The 20595-nt window shown below is 42.5% G+C and overlaps 1 long non-coding RNA gene across 1 annotated transcript in view; it reads left to right on the top strand.

Annotated features, from left to right (window-relative positions):
* Positions 1-18067: 18067 nt before the first annotated feature.
* Positions 18068-20595, top strand: part of LOC138648242 (uncharacterized) — a 63680-nt gene continuing 61152 nt past the window's right edge. Inside the window, exon 1 of the long non-coding RNA XR_011315090.1 lies at positions 18068-18188. This is a non-coding gene — a long non-coding RNA (uncharacterized lncRNA). The remainder of the gene's footprint in view (positions 18189-20595) is intronic.

Here is a 20595-nt window from a genome sequence, read left to right as displayed (position 1 = left end):
TCAGGTGATTGTATCACCCTTTATTACCCAGCACCTGCCTCCCAGTCCTTGCTGGACAACAGTGTTAATCCGCTAGAGTTCTGGCTACATGCTTTGATAGCTTTCTGTGTTGGATTTTATGCAGTTCTGGGACCTCCGGGTCTGCTATCCTTAGTTTCTGTTTTCTGTTGGTTTCTGCAGCCTTCTCTGTATTTTCTATTAGGAGGTGACCTGTTTTTATACCCAGTCCTTAGATCTTTTAGGGACCTCCTTCCCCCAATCTATAGGTTTTCGCTTGAGATTAACCTAGGATCGTCGGTGGGTCTATTCGCAAGGAATGGGTCGCCCGCTCCATCGGAGGGTATCAGCCTGGTCTCAGTGCAGGGTCAGTTTTCCCCCTTCTATCCTAGTTCTGTGTTGCAGTTCCGTAACAATAAAGGCATGGAAAGCGGCTGCTGCTGCCTCATGGCTAGAGGAAAAGGCTCTTCCAGAGTTATAATTAGTGATGGGCGAACCTCCCGATGTTCGGGATCGGCGGGTTCGCCTGAGTTTTTCTGTAAAGTTCGAGTTCGGGGCCGGAGATGACAGGGGGACTGTAAAAAAAGCAGAAAATTAATAATAAACATTATAATTATACTTACCTGTCCAGCGATGTGTCCTCTCTTCCCGCTGTCTCCCAGCCGCATCTGCTTCCGGGGCCGCTCATTACCTTCCAGCAGTATTCACTGCACTCGGCAGTCTTCGGCTTTTTCTGGCACGAACACTGCCGGGAAAAACCAGAGACTGCTGAGTGCAGTGAATACCCCCGGAAGGTAATGAGCGGCCTTGGAAGCAGATGCGGCTGGGAGACAGCAGGATGGGAGGACGAGCCGCTGGACAGGTAAGTATAATATTTATTATTAATTTTATGTTTTCTTTTACAGGCCCTGGACCCGAACTGTTTCCCATGGAAACCCGTGTTTGGGACCATGTGACCAAACACTATGTGTTCGGTACGGTCCCGAACTTTACATCCCTAGTTATAATAGCAAAAATGGAAGCTGGCACATTTAAGGCAGCTGCACTTGTAGGAATGAAGAGTCTTGGGGTTCCAAAACATTTTTTATTAAAACTAATGTGTTTCTACGCCATGCCAGCACCTTTCTCAAGATATAAAAGCTAATTATTATACCATTCCAGGTATATATGTCCCCCTTATTGGGCCCCTTCCAGGTATCTACATCTCTCATCCTGTGCGCATTTATAGTAGGTATATATAGGGGAGAAAATAAGTATTTGATACACTTCCAATTTTGCAAGTTTTCCCACCTACAAAGAATGGAGAGGTCTGTAATTTTTATCGTAGGTACACTTCAACTGTGAGAGACAGAATCTAAAAATGAAAAATAGAAACTCACATTGTATGATTTTTACATAATGAATTTGCATTTTATTGCATGAAGTATGCATTTGATACAATAGAAAAATGGAAATTAATATTAGGTACAGAAACCTTTATTCGCAATGACTGAGATCAGACATTCTTGACCAAGTTTGCACACTGCAGCAAGGATTTTGGACCCCTCCTCCATACAGATATTCTCCAAATCTTTAAGGTTTCAGGGCTGTCACTGGGCAACTTGAGTTTCATCTCCCTCCAAAGATTTTCTATTGGGTTCAGGTCTGGAGACTGGCTAGGCCACTCCAGGTCCTTGAAATGCTTCTTACGGAGCCATTCCTTAGTTGCCCCGGCTGTGTGTATTGGGTCATTGTCATGATGAAAGACCCAGCCACGACCTATCTTCAATGTTCTTACTGAGGGAAGAAAGCTGTTGGACAAATTCTTGCTATACATCACCCCATCCATTGTCCCTTCAATATGATGCAGTCGTCATGTCCCCATTGCAGAAAAGCACCCCCAAAGTATGATGTTTCCCCCACCATGCTTCATGGTTGGGATGGTATTATTGGGGTTGTACTCATCCTTCTTCTTCCTCCAAACACGGTGAGTGAAGTTGATGACAAAAAGTTCTATTTTGGTCTCATATGACCATATGACCTTCTCCCATGCCTTCTTTGGATCATCCAGATGGTCAATGGTGAACTACAAACAGGCCTGGACATGTGTTGGCGTGAGCATGGAGACCTTGCGTGCCCTGCAGGATTTTTATCCAAGACAGCGTAGTGTGTTATGAACGGTAATGCTTGTGACTGTGGTCTCACCTCTCTTCAGGTCATTGACCAGGTCCTCCCATGTAGTTCTGGGCTGATTCCTGACATTTCTCAGAATCATCCTAACCCCACGAGGTGAGAACTTGAATGGAGCCCCAGATCAAGGAAGATTGACAGTCATCTTGTGTTTCTTCCATTTTCCAATAATTGTGCCAATAGTTGTCTTCTCGCCAAGCTGCTTGTCTATTGTCCTGTAGCCCATCTCAGCCATATGCAGGGCTATGGTTTTGCCCATTGTGTCCTTAGACAGCTCTCTGGTCTTTGTCATGGTGGAGAGGTTGGAGTGTGATTGAGTGTGTGGACAGGAGTCTTTTATACAGGTAACGAGTTCAAACAGGTGCAATTAAGTCAGGTAATGATGGCAGAGTTGGAGGCTTATTAAAGAGACTCTGTCACCTGAATTTGGCGGGACAGGTTTTGGGTCATATGGGCAGAGTTTTCGGGTGTTTGATTCACCCTTTCCTTACCCGCTGGCTGCATGCCGGCTGCAATATTGGATTGAAGTTCATTCCTGTCCTCCATAGTACACGCCTGCGCAAAGCAATCTTGCCTTGCGCAGGCGTGTACTATGGAGGACAGAGAATGAACTTCAATCCAATATTGCAGCCAGCATGCAGCCAGCGGGTAAGGAAAGGGTGAATCAAACACCTGAAAACTCCGCCCATATGACCCAAAACCAGTCCCGCCAAATTCAGGTGACAGAGTCCCTTTAAAGAAAAACTAACAGGTCTGTGAGAGCCAGGATGGTTGGTAGGTGATCAAATACTTATTTCATGCAATAAAGTTCAATTTATTTATTTATTTATTTAAAAATCATAAGAATCATACAATGTGATTTTCTGTTTTGTTTTTATTTTTAGATTCTGTCTCTCACAGGTGAAGTGTACCTACAATAAAATTACAGACCTCTCCATTCTTTGTAGGTGGGAAAACTTGCAAAATTGCTATCCTGGATCCCTTCCAGGTAGTTTTGCCCCTCATTCTGGGTTCCTTTCTTTTATATATGACCCCCATCCTGGTATATATGTTTCCTATCCTGGGCCCCTTCCAGCTATATTTGTCCCACATCCAGGTATATATTCCCACCATTCTGGGCTCCTTTCTATTTTATATGTCACCCATCCTGGTATATATATTCCCCAATTCTGGGCCCCTTACTGGTATTTATGTTTCCTCTGTTAAATATACATATTTAGTATCTTAATTAATTTATTTATTCAGGATTTTTTACCTGATGAGGTGCTCCAAAGAAAATATCATGATAATTAATAATGTAGTTGTTTATTGGATTGGCCATCAAACACAATCATTGCAGCAAAATATAAAATAAGTGAATTAGTCTCATGGATCTCTGGATCCTGTGAAGAAGCTTTATTAGCTGCTTGTCCATGTTACAGTAGGCCGCACAAGCACATGTCAGCTGCTTATCCATTAGTGTCAAAGTCCAGGATATAGTAGGCCCCAGGAACATGTCAGCTCCGGAGCGTAGAGACCCCCGAATGGCGACAGTGTCAAGTGAAGAGTGTTCTGTAGCAATATATTTCTCACATAACACCTGTTGTGTCCGTTCATGGAAGTCCACATGGCGTACATCCACCCATACTAAGTGTACAAGAACAAACTAAATGTCATAACATGAAATACGCAGCACAAAGTTGAGCGTAGAAATGAATAACCATAATAAATAATATTTCACACCCCCATCCTGGGTTCCTTCCTTGTATATATGCCCCCATCCTGGGTTGCTTCCTGGAAAATATGTTCCCCCGTTCTGCCCCTGATCTCTAAGGCTGGGTTCACATTGCGTTAACAGCTGCCCATTCAACACATGCGTTAATGGGCTGCGTTAACGCAAGTGCCGACATGAGATCGCGCTAGCGCAGATAGAGCTAGCAGATGCTCTATTTGCGCTAGCAGTGACGGACCCGAAAACGCTGCAGCTTGCATCCCAGGGTCCGTCACTCAATGACAGCACATCGCTAGCGCACGCCCATTGTGGGCGTGCACTAGCGATACGTCCGACATAAAACTTAATGGCGGCGTTAACGGACATTGGCGTACCTGCTATGGGTGACATATAACGTCACAGCCATCCGCCGCCTGATGATGTCAGCTACCGGCCAATCACTGTGTATTGCAGTGCAGGGAACCGGCGGATCTCTGCACCACAATACATTTTAGCCAAATGTGCATCCTCAGACAGCTAATAATGGCACTGACATTGGCGGGCCCCCCTCCCGCATGGACTTGTTTACTGATTGGATTCATTTACTTTATATTTTGATAGATTGGACATTTCTGAAATATGTATATATTTTATTTTTAATGGGGCACAATGGTGGTGGTTTGAACTTTTGTGCTTTTTTTTCATATTTTTTTAAAACTTTTTTCTTTCACTTTTTACTATATTTATTTGTCCCATTAGGGGACTTAAAGCTGCTGCAGCTGCATTTAACAGTTTAACAGGTGAGGGTAGCACTCCACTCCACCCGCGGCTGTTAGAGGCACATGATGACTGATTTAATCAGCCATCATGTGCAGGGAAAACCGGCCTCAGCATGTGAGCCCGCATCAAAGTCAGGGACACGACATATGACATAAATGAACGTCAAAGGTCATGAAAGGTTAAGGTTAGTAATTAGTATCCATGTGTATTGGCTGCAGAGAGGACCTACCAGGAGCCCTTACAAACTAGACTCCCACAGAGTTCAGGGCCTGTAGTGACATCACGGTCACATGACTGGTCACATAACCGTGATGTCATCAATGGTCCTGAAGTCTCACAGAGTACAAGATCTGTGATGATGGCATCACGGTCACATGAATGGTCACATAATCGTGATGTCACCAAAGCGCGACCACTGGCCCTGGGTCTTGTGAATATATTCGTTCATCTCTTATCAAAATATAAAATTACATACAGTATGTTACATTCTCATTGCACAAAACTCCAGCTCTAATACACACCCATAAATAAAAAAGTTATGAGTCTCAGAAACTGTCAATATAAATATTTTTTTTAAAGGTCCTGAATTTTATTACCACCTAAAATATTTTTTTAAAAATCCCTTAAATTTGCTATTGCTGTAATTCTGCTGACCTGAAGAACATGATTATGGAGATACCAAGCTTGTGAATTCTATTTTTATTAGCTAAAAAATATTGAGCATCTTGTAAAACCCCCAAAAAAATCTCTTTGAGTTGTCCTGTAATTTTTAGCAAACAAAAAAAGCTTAAAAAACAAAACCCAAATTACAGTGGTGGAATTGCATTTTTTTTTTCACCATTTCATCCCACTTTTTTTTTTTTTTTTCATTTTTCAGTACACTATTTAATAAAGTGAGTTGCGTCATTGAAAAGTACAACTACTGATGAAGCATAAACCTTTGTACAGCTATATCAACTACAAAAAAAAAAACTCTTGAAAGAAGGGGAGAAAAAATTGAAAAACAAAAACACATAAACAGTAAAAATTGCCAGATCTTGAAAGTGTTAAAATCACTTTTTACCTTCAACATTTCATTTTTTGACCTAGTGCAGAATATTTCAAGCACTCGCTGTCACAGGTTATTACTCAGGCGAGCCAGAAACAGGAGGCAATTACACTATAATAAAGTAATTACATGCTGCTGTATCCTGGTACAAATCTTTTGATACGAACGCTATAATAACACCAGAGGACACCGTATTAAAACGCATAATATGTTCGGATAGAGGAATCTATCTATGAGAAATTAGGGTTGAAATTGCAGAAAAAAAAGCCAATCCCTGTAAGGCGTAAAAGGTGTGCGCACTGCAGTTATTATTGAGTGCATAAAAGCCATTATTATCGAACGCTTAGTGTACAATCTATAGTACGCGCCGGACACCTGCATGTATAAGACGCAGTGTTACAAAACATAGGATTTGTTAACAATTTGACGGCGAGCCCAAATAGAGATGTCGCTAACCACCGGCGAACTTCCAGGATACCTGGTAGTCGTAGCGGAAAGAAAGCAGTGCTACTTTATTTGCTTTGAACATTACTTTTTTTTATTTCTAGAAAAGATATTTATTAAATATTTACTGCACTTTTATTCTTTTTAAATTGTACAACTAAAAATAATAAGTTTTGCAATATACGTGATCAGAGAAAAATGCCTCTTTCTCCACTGATCAGTCACTTTTGTCTTCCAATGGTTATTAAAGAGAATCTGTCATCAACTTCTTGCTATGTAATCTGAGAGCAGCATGGTGTAGGAGCCGAGAACCTGATTCAAATGATGTGCCACTTACTAGGTTGTGTGTTGCTGGTTCAATAAAATGAATGTTTTATCAGCGGCAGATTATCTCTACAGGACTAGGCGTCTCATGCTTCCTAGTCAACAACTTTCTGTAACCACGCCCCCTACTACTGATTGGCAGCTTTTTGTCAATGCACCGTGTATCGAGAAAGCTGCCAATTAGAGGTGTGGGCAGGATTATACAGGGCTTAGCATTGTGAGCACTGCTAGATCTGCAGCAGAGAAAACTGTGATTGTATCGACATGATAGCATGTAGCCCAATAAGTGACATATCGCTGGAATCAGGGTCCCAGCTCCTACATCATGCTGCTGTTACATTCCATAGAAAAAAAAAATCTGGTGACCGATTTTCTTTAAATCTTTAAACTGTTCGAATCTATGTGTTTTATATGAATAGCTTGTGGAGAATTTTGTTGTTGATTTGCCACGAATTTCATAAAAGAATTGTCAAGCTAGGGATTTAAAATCCCCTTCGGATGATTTCGGGGGAGAGAAGGATCGAGCAGTAGGAATTTGTTTTAATGGAAGATAAGTAGCAGCACATTGACATTGTGGCTATTTATTAGACAGACCCTACGATGTAAAAAAAAATGAGCAAATAACCTTTAGTAATTAAATAAACATACAGTATGTTCCGGCTCATTTATTTGGTTTTGCTTTAGTTTTTTGTACTTTATACAAACATAGGCGTGGCTTCCCATTTTTGGGCTGTGCATTTTGTCTATAAAGATTTCCACAGGCAGGTACCGTAGCTGGACAGTCAGGTTTGGGTCCAGCTCGACCCTCTATCTATTTTGACATCTCCTGACACATAGTGAAGTGACTAGAAGAGTTAGTGACTGTACCGATTGGATACACCTTGTCGCGGTGGGATGGCTTTTACATTTTTTTTAATCAAACCGATATTAACTAAGACCCCTATGTTATTTAGGTGTACTATTACATTTTATTTACTTACTACAGGGTATATGCTTATTTTGTTTTTATCTTAGGTTCTAATAAAACTGCCAGGAATTAAAAAGGGTCAAAAACTGACCGCGTTTGAATCCTGTTTAAGGCCGGTATCACACGTCAGTGGCTCCAGTACGTGAGGTGACAGTTTCCTCACGTACCGGAGACACTGACTCACGTAGACACATTAAAATCAATGTGTCTCTGCACATGTCAGTGTGTTTTCACGGACCGTGTGTCCGTTTGGAAAACACGGAGACATGTCAGTGTTCGTGGGAGCGCACGGATCACACGGACCCATTAAAGTCGATGGGTCCATGTAAAACACGTACCGCACACGGATGCTGTCCATGTACAGTCCGTGTACCGTGCAGGAGACAGCGCTACTGTAAGCGCTGTCCCCCCTGCATGTGATGCTGAAGCCCCATTCATCCCTTCTTCCCAGCAGCGCTTGCTGGAAAGAAGGAATGAATAATCTTTTTTTTTAATTTATTTTTGTTTTTAAAATAAAGTTGCCGGTAATCTGCCCCCTCCCACCCCCTGTGCGCCCCCCCACTGGCATTAAAATACTTACTCAGCTCCCTCGGCGCTTACATCCTTTCAGCGTCGCTGCTTGTCCTGTATGAGCAGTCACGTGGTGCCGCACATTACAATGATGAATATGCGGCTCCACCTCCCATAGGGGTGGAGCCGCATATTCATTACTGTAATAAGCGGCACCATGTGACCGCTCATACAGGAAGAGCTGCGACGCTGAGAGGATGTAAGCGTTGAGGGAGCTGGGTAAATATTTTAATGCCAGCGGGGGGGGGGGGTGCACAGGGGTGGGAGGGGGCAGATTACCGGCAACTTTATTTTAAAAACAAATATAAATTTAAAAAAAAGATTATTCATTCCTTCTTTCCAGCAAACGCTGCTGGGAAGAAGGGATGAATACTGTCTTCAGCACCGCACGCAGGGGACAGCGCTTAACTCTAGCGCTGTCTCCTGCACGGTCCGTGTGATCCTCAGTCGGCACACGGGCAGCACACGGCTGCCGCACGTGTGCCACACTGATGTTCAACGTAAGCACACGGACACACGGATAATTCCGGTACCGATTTTTCCGGTACCGGAATTATCTGGACGTGTGAGACTGGCCTAATCTAGCTGAGCCGCAATACCACATCCAACCATGGACAGCTGTGGCCTTGTTTCTTAAAAAAAAAAAGAACATTTTCTTTGTAATGTTGAAATACCTATTAAATATATTAATGAGCACTCTTTTTTTTTTGTAAACTGGAACACCCTTTTAAGCTTCAAGTGAATATATGTCCAAAAAGTCTAGTCTAAAAACGAGCCCAATGTAAAAATTCACTTGAGCTTTAAATATTTGAAATGGCTCGATTGTTTTTTTGTGTTTTTTTATACTGTAAAATATTCACACCCTTTTTTTTATTCCATCTTTATTTTACAAGGAAATTTTGGAAGGATTGTATTCTGGTTCTATGTTTGGATAGAAAGTAGCACTTGTGCACTTAAGTACATGGCAGGTTCTCCATGAACAGAGCGTACAAGACATAGGATTTCTTCCAGACACAAATTTCTCTGTTTCTCCAGCTGCGGGAGCCTGAGTCATGGAAAGTCTGCTCCATTCAGACGGCTTTTTTTACATTCCCCAATGGTGGGACTCGGAAGAAAGTTTTTTTTTTCTTTTTTAACACTGAGCGAAACCTAAAAATAGAACTTGTCTCATTCCCTCTTTTTTTTCTTTTAAAGGATGAAATTGAAGTGGAGAGACTGAAATGAATCAAAAGTAGGTCTCCGGGGCAGGTTCAATGTGCAGTGACACCGCTATGAGGAGCAGGGTTCATTACAACCAATATTACAGATATATTAAGGGGTTCTGCAAGGCCAGGCAAGGTAGATAAACGGGGTCATAAGAGGAATATTAAAGCAGTCTATAGGCCGGAGCGGGTGTGTATAGGGTCAGTGGTGTTTATCCGACTCTGTAGGTGACGCTTCAGATCACAAGTACTCTATAATAGACAATTAACTTCCTGAAAAATTCCCTCGCCATTCTGGTATCTTATCTTTTTGCTGTACGTTATATTTTTATGCCTTTATCGTGCATCTTAATTACAATGTTATGTTTCTGGAAAAAAAAAAAAAATCACACAGTGCAAGAATAATCAAAAGTCATTAAGAAATGTTGCAAATAATAATAATAATAATAATGTAATTATTATTATTATTATAATAACAGCAACAATAATCATATTAATACTATTAATTATTATTATATCAAATAAATATCACTACTGTATGATCAAAAAGGTTAAATATGCTTATTAGAGGAATTAAATGTTACCTTATACAAAGGATAGCGATTGAAAATATGTAACAGAATAAATGTAAAATATGAGATAAATAGATATGAAATAATCAAATAAATGCATTATACTGTGCCTACAGGAGCTCCAAACGAAGGATGTCTGCTAAAGGGCCAATTTATCTGTTAATATACTGAAAATTCTGATGGCCGCCGCAGTCCCCCAGCACCAGATGCCCAGTTGCCATTACTTCTCTAATCAAGCTGTACCTGCGCTACACCAGCATGTCCCAGACAACATCACCAATTCCTTAAAAAAAATCTATGTCCGCCAGGGTGCATTTCACCACTGATGCCTGGATGAGCAAACACGGACAGGGGTGTTTCATCTTGCTGACTGGGCACTGGGTGATCCTGGTGGCTTTGCGGGCAGGTGGGCAAGGGGTTGCTCCACAAGTCTTGGAATCCCCAAGACTTGAGGGACAAACCTCTGTATCTAATACTTTCTCCACTGCTTCTGCCTCCTCCACCTCTTCTAGGGCCTCCACCTTTGCCTTCAACCTCTGCCTTAATGATACACGTTTTTCAACAGTGCAGAAAGCATCCCCCAACTCTGTGCTGTACAGCCAGGGCTCACTGCAATCAGGCAGGGTTTATATTAATATGCCTTGGAGATCGCAGTCACACAGCTCAAGAGTTGTGGACAGTTATCCAGGCCGAGCAATGGCTATCTCAACTGAACCTGGAGCCAGGGAAGGCCTTATGCGATAATGGTGCAAACCTGGTGGTGGCTCTACACTGGGGCAACATCACACATGTGCCTTGCATGGCTCCTGTTCTCAACCTAGTAGTACAGTAATTTCTCTGCCACTACCCCGGCCTGGATGTGATGCTGCAGAAACACGGTCACTGTGTGCTCATTTCTGCTGTCTGCACTCACAGGTCATCGACTGGCATTGCTACAGAGGTCTTTTGGCCTACCAGTTAACTGTTTGATATGCGATGTGCCGACACAGTGGCATTCCACTCTGCACATGTTGCGGTGATTGTGACAGCAGTGATGAGCCCTGGTGCAGTATGTCCTTTAGCCTGGGCCAACGCAGTATGGACGTGGTTCAAACCACACTTGCAGAGTGGGCACAGATGAAGGATCTCTGCACCCTTCTGCCCAGTTTCAAAATGGTTACTAAGATGGTTAGCGCTGATGATGCCCTCATCAGCATCACTATTCCGATCATCTACATGCTGGAGCAGACTTTGAATAGTCTTTGGGAGGAGATGGTGGTTCCAGAGGAAGAGATGGAAGCAGAGGAGGATGCGGAAGGGACAACAATATCTCTAAGCTCCTGTCACGATGTGACACGACCTTACAATTGGTCGGTCACCAATACGGCAAGACACACCAGGGGACACCAGGGAAACTTTAACAACGGGGGCCCTGTCAGTAGGGAATGGGGGAATGGACACCTCCTGCACTCACCTGAGGATGTGCCCTGATCTTGCTATCGTCAGTATACGGCTTCTTTCACCCCGTTGCCGACCAGGATACCTTGTCCCTCACTTGCCCTTGTCTTTACCCTACGTAGGGAACTGGCAGGTGAGAGCACTGGTCCCGCGGCTGCACTAATACAACAAGAGGAAAGGAAAGACAGACACCAAAAGGGACTGGGTATTAAAAACATCACACTTAGCATTTTGCTTCAAAGCACCGCACAGCAAGAAAACGACACCAGGAAAACCGAACTCAGCTGTAGAACCACTGCTCCCAGAAAGCTCCTTCTCCCAGCTAGGTCGCTGCAGAATGAACTAACACTGACAGTCAGCTGATGCATCAGGTGACCTCTTAAAGGATGGTGGGAGTGGTCACCACCCACATCAGCTGACCCAGCAGCAATGCAATGCAATACACCAGCAGGCCTCTGGGGAAACTGCTTTAACCCCTGATGACCTGAAAGAAAAAAGGTTTTGAACTGAGGGAAACCAGATCTGCCACAAATCCAGAAATGGATCGTGACAGCTCCAGACTGTCGTCGTACAGGCCCATGCCATGGGAGGGTGGATAACAGCCAACCGAAAGGGGCTCGTGATACCAAACCGCTAGTGAAGGTGCAGGATTCAGGGAACAAGTGGAGGAGGACAAGGAGGAAGAGGTGATGGGTGTACAACAGTCAGGAGATGAAGAGGATAATGATCCCCTCTCTGTAGTCCATGGTTGGCAGGAGGGGACGGAGTAAGCATGCTTGAGTGTTACCTCACCATCAACACACCATGGCCTGGACCTCATGGAAGCACTCGACACATGAGCGCCTTCTTGCTGCACTACCTGCAACATGATGCTCATATTCTTAGGGTTATAAATAGTTCTGACTACTGGGTTGCCACTCTATTAGATCCATGGTACAAGAGTCAATTTTGCCAGATGCTTACCCCCCCTGGAAACTGACGTGTGCATGCTGGAGTATCAAAGCACGCTTGTAGACTTTCTTAAGAGTAGTTTTCCCCAAGACAGCAGTAAGGCGAGGCACACAGTGTGCATCGCAGTTTTAGACTTCCAGCATCGGGAATGTCGAGTCGTCAATGCAAAAACATTAGCAGCAGCAGCAGTGTAAGTGGCAGAAGCAATTTCAGTGAGTCATTTCACCCATTTTTCAGACCAGCCTGTGCACTAGCAGGACAGAGTACAAGTCTGACATGTTGTGAACAATATAAATATATAACTTGGCACTCAACTTTTGTTTAATTTGAAGATTTTTTAACTGCATTAAAAAATCTTCAAATTAAACAAAATTTGAGTGCCAAGTTATATATTTATATTATTCACGGGTTGGGCTCCCACTTGTGCACCACTTTTCAGCTGTGCAACAATATATTCACAATACTGACATGTTGTGAATGACTGGAGAGGATGGTGCAGGAGTATCTTGAGCTCAATATCAATGCCATTGGGAGTCGGGGTTGGACCATTTTGCATTTTGGTCTTCAGAAATGTATGAGTGGTCTGAGATCGCCTGTCACACCTTGGAGTTTTTGTTATGACTGACAGCCAGCATTCTCTCAGAATACGTCTTCATCGCTGCCGGTGGTGTCTTGACAGATAAGAGCATCCGGCTGTCCCCTGAAAGTGTAGACCACCTAATTTTCATCAAGATGACAAGTCATGGATCTCCAATGTCTTTTGCACTCTAGTCACAGCCTGGGCAAACTAGGCGATGGTGTAGTGTGCTGCATTGATCTTGCATTATTACAGTCTGTGACACCTTTGCCATGGCTTCTGAGCCTGCTGTTGCTACGGCTGCTGATGTTTCAAACAATTTTTAGAAATGTGGAGACTCTAAGTTGGGTCTCTATCTGGTAGGTTGCCTGTAGAAGAAAGGGTGTCAGAGCCCCATTATACTATTTCTACTCTGTGGAAATTGATGCCACTTTAGTGGTGTATGGCAATAATTTTTTTGGAAATGTTTGAACTCCAAGTTAGGTTTCCTTGATGCGTGTTGTCTGTAGCAGTAGGGCTCCCAGTCTGGCAGGCCTGCACTTACTTTTAATCAACTACCTGAGTTACTCTCCTTAAATGTTGCTAACAATAGTAGTCTACGAAGCTGATATTTGTGCCACATGAGTGTAGCTGAGCAGAAAATCAGGGCTCCCAGTACAGCAGGCTTACATGGGTCCATCACAAACCTCGTCTTAATTTAAACTTAAAGGGAACCTGTCACTCCGAAAATCGCGGGTGAGGTAAGCCCACCGGCATCAGGGGCTTATCTACAGCATTCTGTAATGCTGTAGATAAGCCCCCGATGCTACCTGAAAGAGGAGAAAAAGACGTTATATTATACTCACCCAGGGGCGGTCCCGCTGCTGGTCTGGTCAGATGGGTGTCTCTGGTCCGCTGCGGCGCCTCCCATCTTCATTCCAAGACGTCCTCTTCTGATCTTCAGCCACGGCTCCGGTGCAGGCGTACTTTGTCTGCCCTGTTGAGGGCAGAGCAAAGTACTGCAGTGCGCAGGCGCCGGAAAGGTCAGAGAGGCCCGGCGCCTGCGCACTGCAGTACTTTGTTCTGCCCTCAACAGGGCAGACAAAGTACGCCTGCGCCGGAGCTGTGGCTGAAGATCAGAAGAGGACATCTTGGAATGAAGATGGGAGGTGCCGCAGCGGACCAGAGACACCCATCCGAGCGGACCAGCAGCGGGACCGCCCCTGGGTGAGTATAATCTAACGTCTTTTTCTCTTCTTTCAGGTAACATCGGGAGCTTATCTACAGCATTACAGAATGCTGTAGATAAGCCCCTGATGCCGGTGGGCTTACCTCACCCACGATTTTCGGGGTGACAGGTTCCCTTTAAATTCAAAGCTGTAAATCCTGTCCCAGACCCTGATACCTCATGCATGGCCCATGGCTGACTGCTGCTGTGCCATTATTACATTTCTACCACATTTCTTGGTGTCTGCCCATAATTTTTGGAAATGTTTAGACTCCAAGCTGGCTCTCCTTCATGTGTGTTGCCTGAATTTGGCAGGGCTCTCAGAGCACCAGGCCCACTCCTGTCACCCATCCACCTGTTACTGATCAATGTTTAAGTGTGTAATGCTGGTCCAGGCCCTGTCCCATGCCTCCATGCTGCACAATTATACTATTTGCACTTTGGATCAATTGATGCCACCTTTCCTGGTGTCTGCCCCTAATTTGAGCTGTTTTGGCCGCTCTGAAGGAGCTGTCTAAGCATTTGATTTTGCCTCCCATTGAATTCTATGGGGTTCGGATATGTTTGATTAACTTGTTTTGCGAACAACGGGACGTTCGCCAATCCGAACCAAACCTTAAAAGGTTCGCTCCTCTCTAGTGCCCATCTGTATACAAGCCCGCACCTATAGTGGTTATCTGTATACAAGCCGTACCAGCCTGCACTTGCCAGTGCCTATCTGTATACCAGCCAAACCCGCCAGCATTTGTGCTCCCTGTGTTCCCGTTGTGCCTGCATGTATCAGCCATACTCTCCTACTGGACCATTCCAGTTACCCATATCATGGGGGTCAGCTGCCGTGCTTCCAAGATCTGTCCTGGGGTACTATCTGGTGTCCTCCGGGAGCCAAGCCTAACCCCATCATCTGTTGACCACGGCACAGTGGTTTCACCACTCCCGTTACAGACCATATGGCATCTGATGGAGATTTTTTCTTAGTTCCCTTTCAAGATTGTGAATGTAACCTTCCTTATAGTCTTATCATAACCTATTTTGTTTCATTATTCTAAATCCTATCCAGTTGATTTTTTATTAGTTTCCGAATACCAGGAATATAACACTGATTAAATGAAAGAAACATGGAAAACAGTATTAAGCAACATGTGATAATAGAAAATGAATGCATGTAAACCTTTGATCATCGTAGACTCACCACAAATGACCTAGATGTATGTTCTCCGTCTCGTACTTCCTTCCATTTTTCAGTGGTGAGACATTATAAACCTTACAATGACTGAATGATGGAGGACTGTTTGCTGAAACAGTGCAGCACAAAAAGGAATGTGGCTATTCCGCATCATGGGAAATAAGACCATTCAATCGTTGCCAGATGTTATTATGGAAAAATATTTTACGGAAATATTCTAATTGAAGTATTTATTATTGTAAATATACTGTATATTTCCTGTTGCTTATATAACACCTACATATTCCACAGAGCTGTACACAGATCTTACCCAACAGGGCTGACAACCAATCACATACATACACACTAAGTATAATTTCCCGGAAAGACAATTGACCTATTGACCCACTTGGAGTACATGTGCAAGGTTCAATGTATATTTCTTAGTATCATGATTCTCAGTATTTACTAATTTTCTTTTGCAGAGATCCAGTTAATAAGCAGCCTTTAGGGCAATGCTTTCTGGGAATAATTATGCAAAATAACTCTTCACCAAACGGAATAGCAAGTTCTCTCTAGCACCACCTATAGGTGGCTCCATGTTTACTGCATTTATGGATGAGAGGTGGCATCAGGATAAATCTTATAGTTGCCGCAATGATCCAAATAGTGCAATGAACCCATTTTTTTCTATTTGATAGGGTTCCAGGATATGTACACACTTGTAAATTAATAATAGGTTATCATTTTTCTCTCCTGAAAAATTTCCTTAAAGGAGCAGTAAACCTACAGTCCCAAGTTTAGCGTAAAATGAAATGAAAGATTAAGATGTATAAGTATTGAACAGCTATAAACAGCATTTTTTACATGTACGTATATAAATGTTAAGGAGGATTCCAAGGACAAGGACAAAAAAATAGGTTAATGTTAACTTTCCGTCAAATACCTCTCCGAAAATGATTACAGTTAGCCGTATGATATTATAAACCAGTCCAATTTGGGGGCAGGGGACTCCCATTAGAGTGTGTCTTAGGGGGGAACTCACAGCCAACAGATATTTATGGCATATCCCGTGGGAGAAGTTGAGAAGAATCTTTTTTTTGGATGCCGCATAATTTCCTCAATACATATAACATTGTGGGTCATAGATAATTTAGTGACCAAATGTATAATTGGTGGAGAAAGGTTGAACTTGATGGACCGTGGTCTTCTTACAACCTGTGTAACTATGTGTTAGAGAACAGTGGCAGAACGGGAAGCATTACATGATGAGCTCAGGAGCTGGGACATTATACCAGGGAGGGGACCAGGATGGGGACATTACACCAGGATGGGGGAATTATCGTTGGAAGGGTCCTAGGAGGGAAGACATACTTTATTATAAAGAGACCCAGGATGAGGAACAAAGATTACTGGAAATGGCCAGGATGGAGACATATTACGCCAGGATGGGGGGCTTTATTACTGGACAGGTGCCAGGATGAGGGAAAGGATACCAGGAAGGGGCCAAGAATGGGGGACATATGTTACTGGAACGGGCCAGATTTGGGGAAATTATTAGTGGAAGATGCCCAAGATTGGAGAATTATACCAGGAAAGTTAGAGCATGGGGGCAATATTCATGAAGGGGCTCAGGAAGGGGTCAGGATGTACATTATTACTCACCCAAAAATCATATGTCTGGGGTTCCCATACACATTAGACTAGGTGGAAAACCGCTGATATTGTCATTTGTCTAATGTACAGGGTCCTTTAGCTTTATAGTAGAGGTGTCACTTTTTAATGTAATCTTGGCCTCTGATAATGATGAGATAAATACTGACCCTGTCAATGGTGTAACTAGAGTCCAATAGGTCCCAGTACAAATTTTAGACCTAGGCTCCCATCTCCATGTTGGTCAGATATATAAGCCCTTGTAGCATTTTAAACCCTATAAAGACATGCATGTTGCCCCCCCCCCCGATATAATAATGTCCCCCATCCTTGGTCCCTTCCTGGTATCATGTTCTCCATCCTGGGCCCCTTCCGGAAATAATATCCTGTCTCTTGTAAAACATATTGTAGTATCATATAATGCCATTAAGCCAGAGCTTTGATGCAAAATAATACATATGAATATTGATAATCTCTTTTTGAGCTTCTATCACCAGCCATAACCAACCTAATCTTTTCCAGTGTGAGGGATCAGTGGACTCCTGCAGGCAGTTGTACTGAGACGGATAATCCCTTTAAGTATCTTCATCATTCCAAAGTGGCTAATTAATAGGACAAGTTGTGGGTATTACTAAACTTATCGTTCTACACCAGATCTTTTAATCTTTCATGTAAGAATGATGACTGATTTGTATGGAATCACACCAGAATAATTATATGGAACTTGGAGGAAGATGAAACTTTTGGACCGGGTCCACCAGTAACATCATAGTGCCTCAGCTTGGTCGGAATCGATATGCATATCCTCCAGCTTGTTCACAAAATTATAATATTAGCGATCAAGGAAACAGCACAAGATTGCATAAACCAGTGACTGAATATGATAAATTAGATTCAAAAGCTTTACATGGACATTAACCCCTACTGTTATTGCAGCTGCAGAATGAAAAGGCTTTTATTTTGTTCATCCCTCAAAGTTTTGTTCACTTTTTTAGAAAAGGGCCACATTTTTTACACCCCATTTATAGGGGAAAGAAATGGTGAATTCTCCTAAAAGTTTATTAGTGGATAGCAGAACTTTAGTAGCAAAAGTGCAACCGAGTATGTTGTGTTCCATGAATGGAACAACTTGTTATGTATTCTCCATGTTATGCATTCCATTCTACTGTTGCTAGGGAGAAGCCCTGCCCCTTGAAGTTTGTCCCCTCTTTTCTCCTGTAGTTGATGATGTTAGCCTTTGCTCCTGCCTTCTTTTTCATTACCAGTTTGTTGTAGTCATTTTTCGATGTACATGTGTATTTCTCTGTTTGGATTACTCTTTCCACCTGCTGCATTGTGCTTAAATACAAGATTTTAGTGAAAATCAACTGTGTCTCCTGGACTCTTATTACAAGTCAGTGTGGCTGAGTTGGCACTATCTGAGGACGCACCGCATGTGAGTACAACAATCATACAGTTATGTAAGGGATTGGTGGCTAAGGATTTAGAGACTCATACTTCCTTGAAGAGTCAGAATAGAATAAGTGAGACCTCTGATGCTTGCTCAAACAAAGGAGAAAATATGCAAAGCTTTAGCGTGAGGACACAGAGACGTGGTGTACAGATCCAATAGAAAGTCTAGGGGTATGTTCACCCTTCTGCTCACCATCAAAAGATTCTGCCCCTTGGTTTGAACGATTGTTGGTGATCTGAGGGCTCTAACCAATGAGCAGTGCAGAAAGGGTTTTTCATGCTCACCATATTGATGGCCTATTCTTAGGGTAGGTCTTTATTATCAGATCTGTGGTGTCTAGCACCCAGCATTCCCCCAGTGATCAGCTGTTTGATCTACACTACAAACTAAACCGAGTTGTGTACTGACCGCTCACTGTTTATATCTGACTGCAGGCAGATCTGGGTGCCACATGCTAGTTTTCCACTATACTATAGGCTTATCCTAGGGATAGGTCATCAATCTAGTAAGCTTGGGAAAACCCATTTAAGAAGGGTCTATGGGATTGCAGATTTGTGAATCCTCACAGCGTGCATGGTGCGCACTGTCAGGGTTCTCTGGTGTTGGCGCCAGGAGAGCCAGTCATGTGACTGCAAGTATTCAATATGCCACATTCCGACTAGACGTGGGCAGCCTCGTTCAATAGAATTGAATTGAGCAAGGCACCTGACGCCAGCAGTGCAGAATCCTGACAGCATGCCCTGTGCATGCTCTAAAGATTCACAAGTCATACTGAACCTGGACAACCAATTTAAGCTTTATTTTTATAAACCTCGCAAAAACGTATTATTATAGTATGGAATATTGGATTTTTTTAAAATTGTTGGGCCAATGTCAGAATAAGGCAGGCCAGATAGAAATTGATATGGATCAACTAGGCAATAATGGCCATGGGCCGCTTATCAACCACACAGTTATTAAATGCGGAATGTTTAGTCCATCCCTGGTTGACCAATGTCAGACACTTTTTGGTCCTCTATTCATTATTTGCCCCTTTTTTTGTCACATTTTTTTTCCGTCTTGTGGTATTCATTGCCATTTTTTGTGACAAATTCATCAAAATGGTGCATGTGGTTTATACATTTAGAGTAAAGTCAAAAATACCTTGTCTTTAGTCTTATTTTTGGAACCATTTAGAGAAAAAAGTCACACATTTTGCAAAATTGGGCTAAAAAATGCCAAAAACAAAATTTCACCAGGACGGTGTCTGGAGTACATTTTCCCCAAATGTTGAGATTTTTTTGAATAATTGCCAATGAAGGAAATCATCTAGACACCCTCAATTGTATTGACAAGCACAAGAAAAAAAACAAGGCACATACAAAATAGACTTTAAAAAGGTGTAAATTTAAAAGAAGAATTAGGTGCAGATGACAATAACAAAATAATATGAATAGGCGCAAATATAATGATGAATAATAGGCCCTTGAGTTTTATGTTTTTGCTGCTTTTACCTCTGTTTTCTAATGTTCCCATTTTCAGGTTGTTCAAAGACAGAAGTTCGCACAAAAGTCCTTAATACACACAGTACCAAAAGGGAAGAATAGAAAACAATAGGGGACGGGAACTCTCAATATGAAAACTTGTAATTGCTTTTTCATTACATTTTCATACAGATCAATAGCGGTGCTGGTGGCAAAACAGACTGAAAAGTGACAGAGAGAATAAAAAGAAGGTTATCTATAAATCTCTGTAGAAAAATGTTGAAGGGAATGTTAATTTTCAGGTCTAGTATCCAAGAGTGAGATACCAATAGTGTAAGAGTCAATTGTTCTTTCTAAAGTTTTACATATCGTGATACTTGGTCTAATGTGATATCTACCTCCTGTTTCCAGATATGTTTCCTGAAGGGGTGCGTTGTCATTATTATGGGGTCACTGACATTTCAACAAGCTTTGAGTAAATCAATTGTACAAGTGAATATAAGAAACTTTGTAATATATCTTATTAGAGAAATGTGTTTTTTTCTCCACTTATGAGCCACTTCTTCTCTTTTCTTCACCTCTTAAACTCGTGATTCTCTCTTAAAGTAGTGAAAAGACATCTTGGTGAAAGTAAGATTGACTGAAAAATCACTGAGTGAGGTTTCAAATTACAGCTGCCTATTGAGGTCAATGGTGAAGGGAGGTGAAGACGAAGAAAGAACAGAGTGAAAGCTCCCATTTAGACAAGCCAAACGTGGCCACTAAATGACCGTCGATCAGTTAGATGCCAATTGGCGGTTGTTTGGAAAGGCCGACCACACTTCCTTGCATAGAACATCATGTTATCAGCAGTACATCACTTGTTTAAACAGGACAATGTGCTGCCGAGAACGAGGATGTTTAATCTTGCTTAAAAATTATCTGTA

The sequence above is a fragment of the Ranitomeya imitator genome, chromosome 8 (assembly GCF_032444005.1).
Source record: "Ranitomeya imitator isolate aRanImi1 chromosome 8, aRanImi1.pri, whole genome shotgun sequence".
In the NCBI taxonomy this organism is placed as follows: domain Eukaryota; kingdom Metazoa; phylum Chordata; class Amphibia; order Anura; family Dendrobatidae; genus Ranitomeya; species Ranitomeya imitator.
Note: the sequence above shows the minus strand (reverse complement) of the source record. Positions and strands in the feature narration are given on the sequence as shown.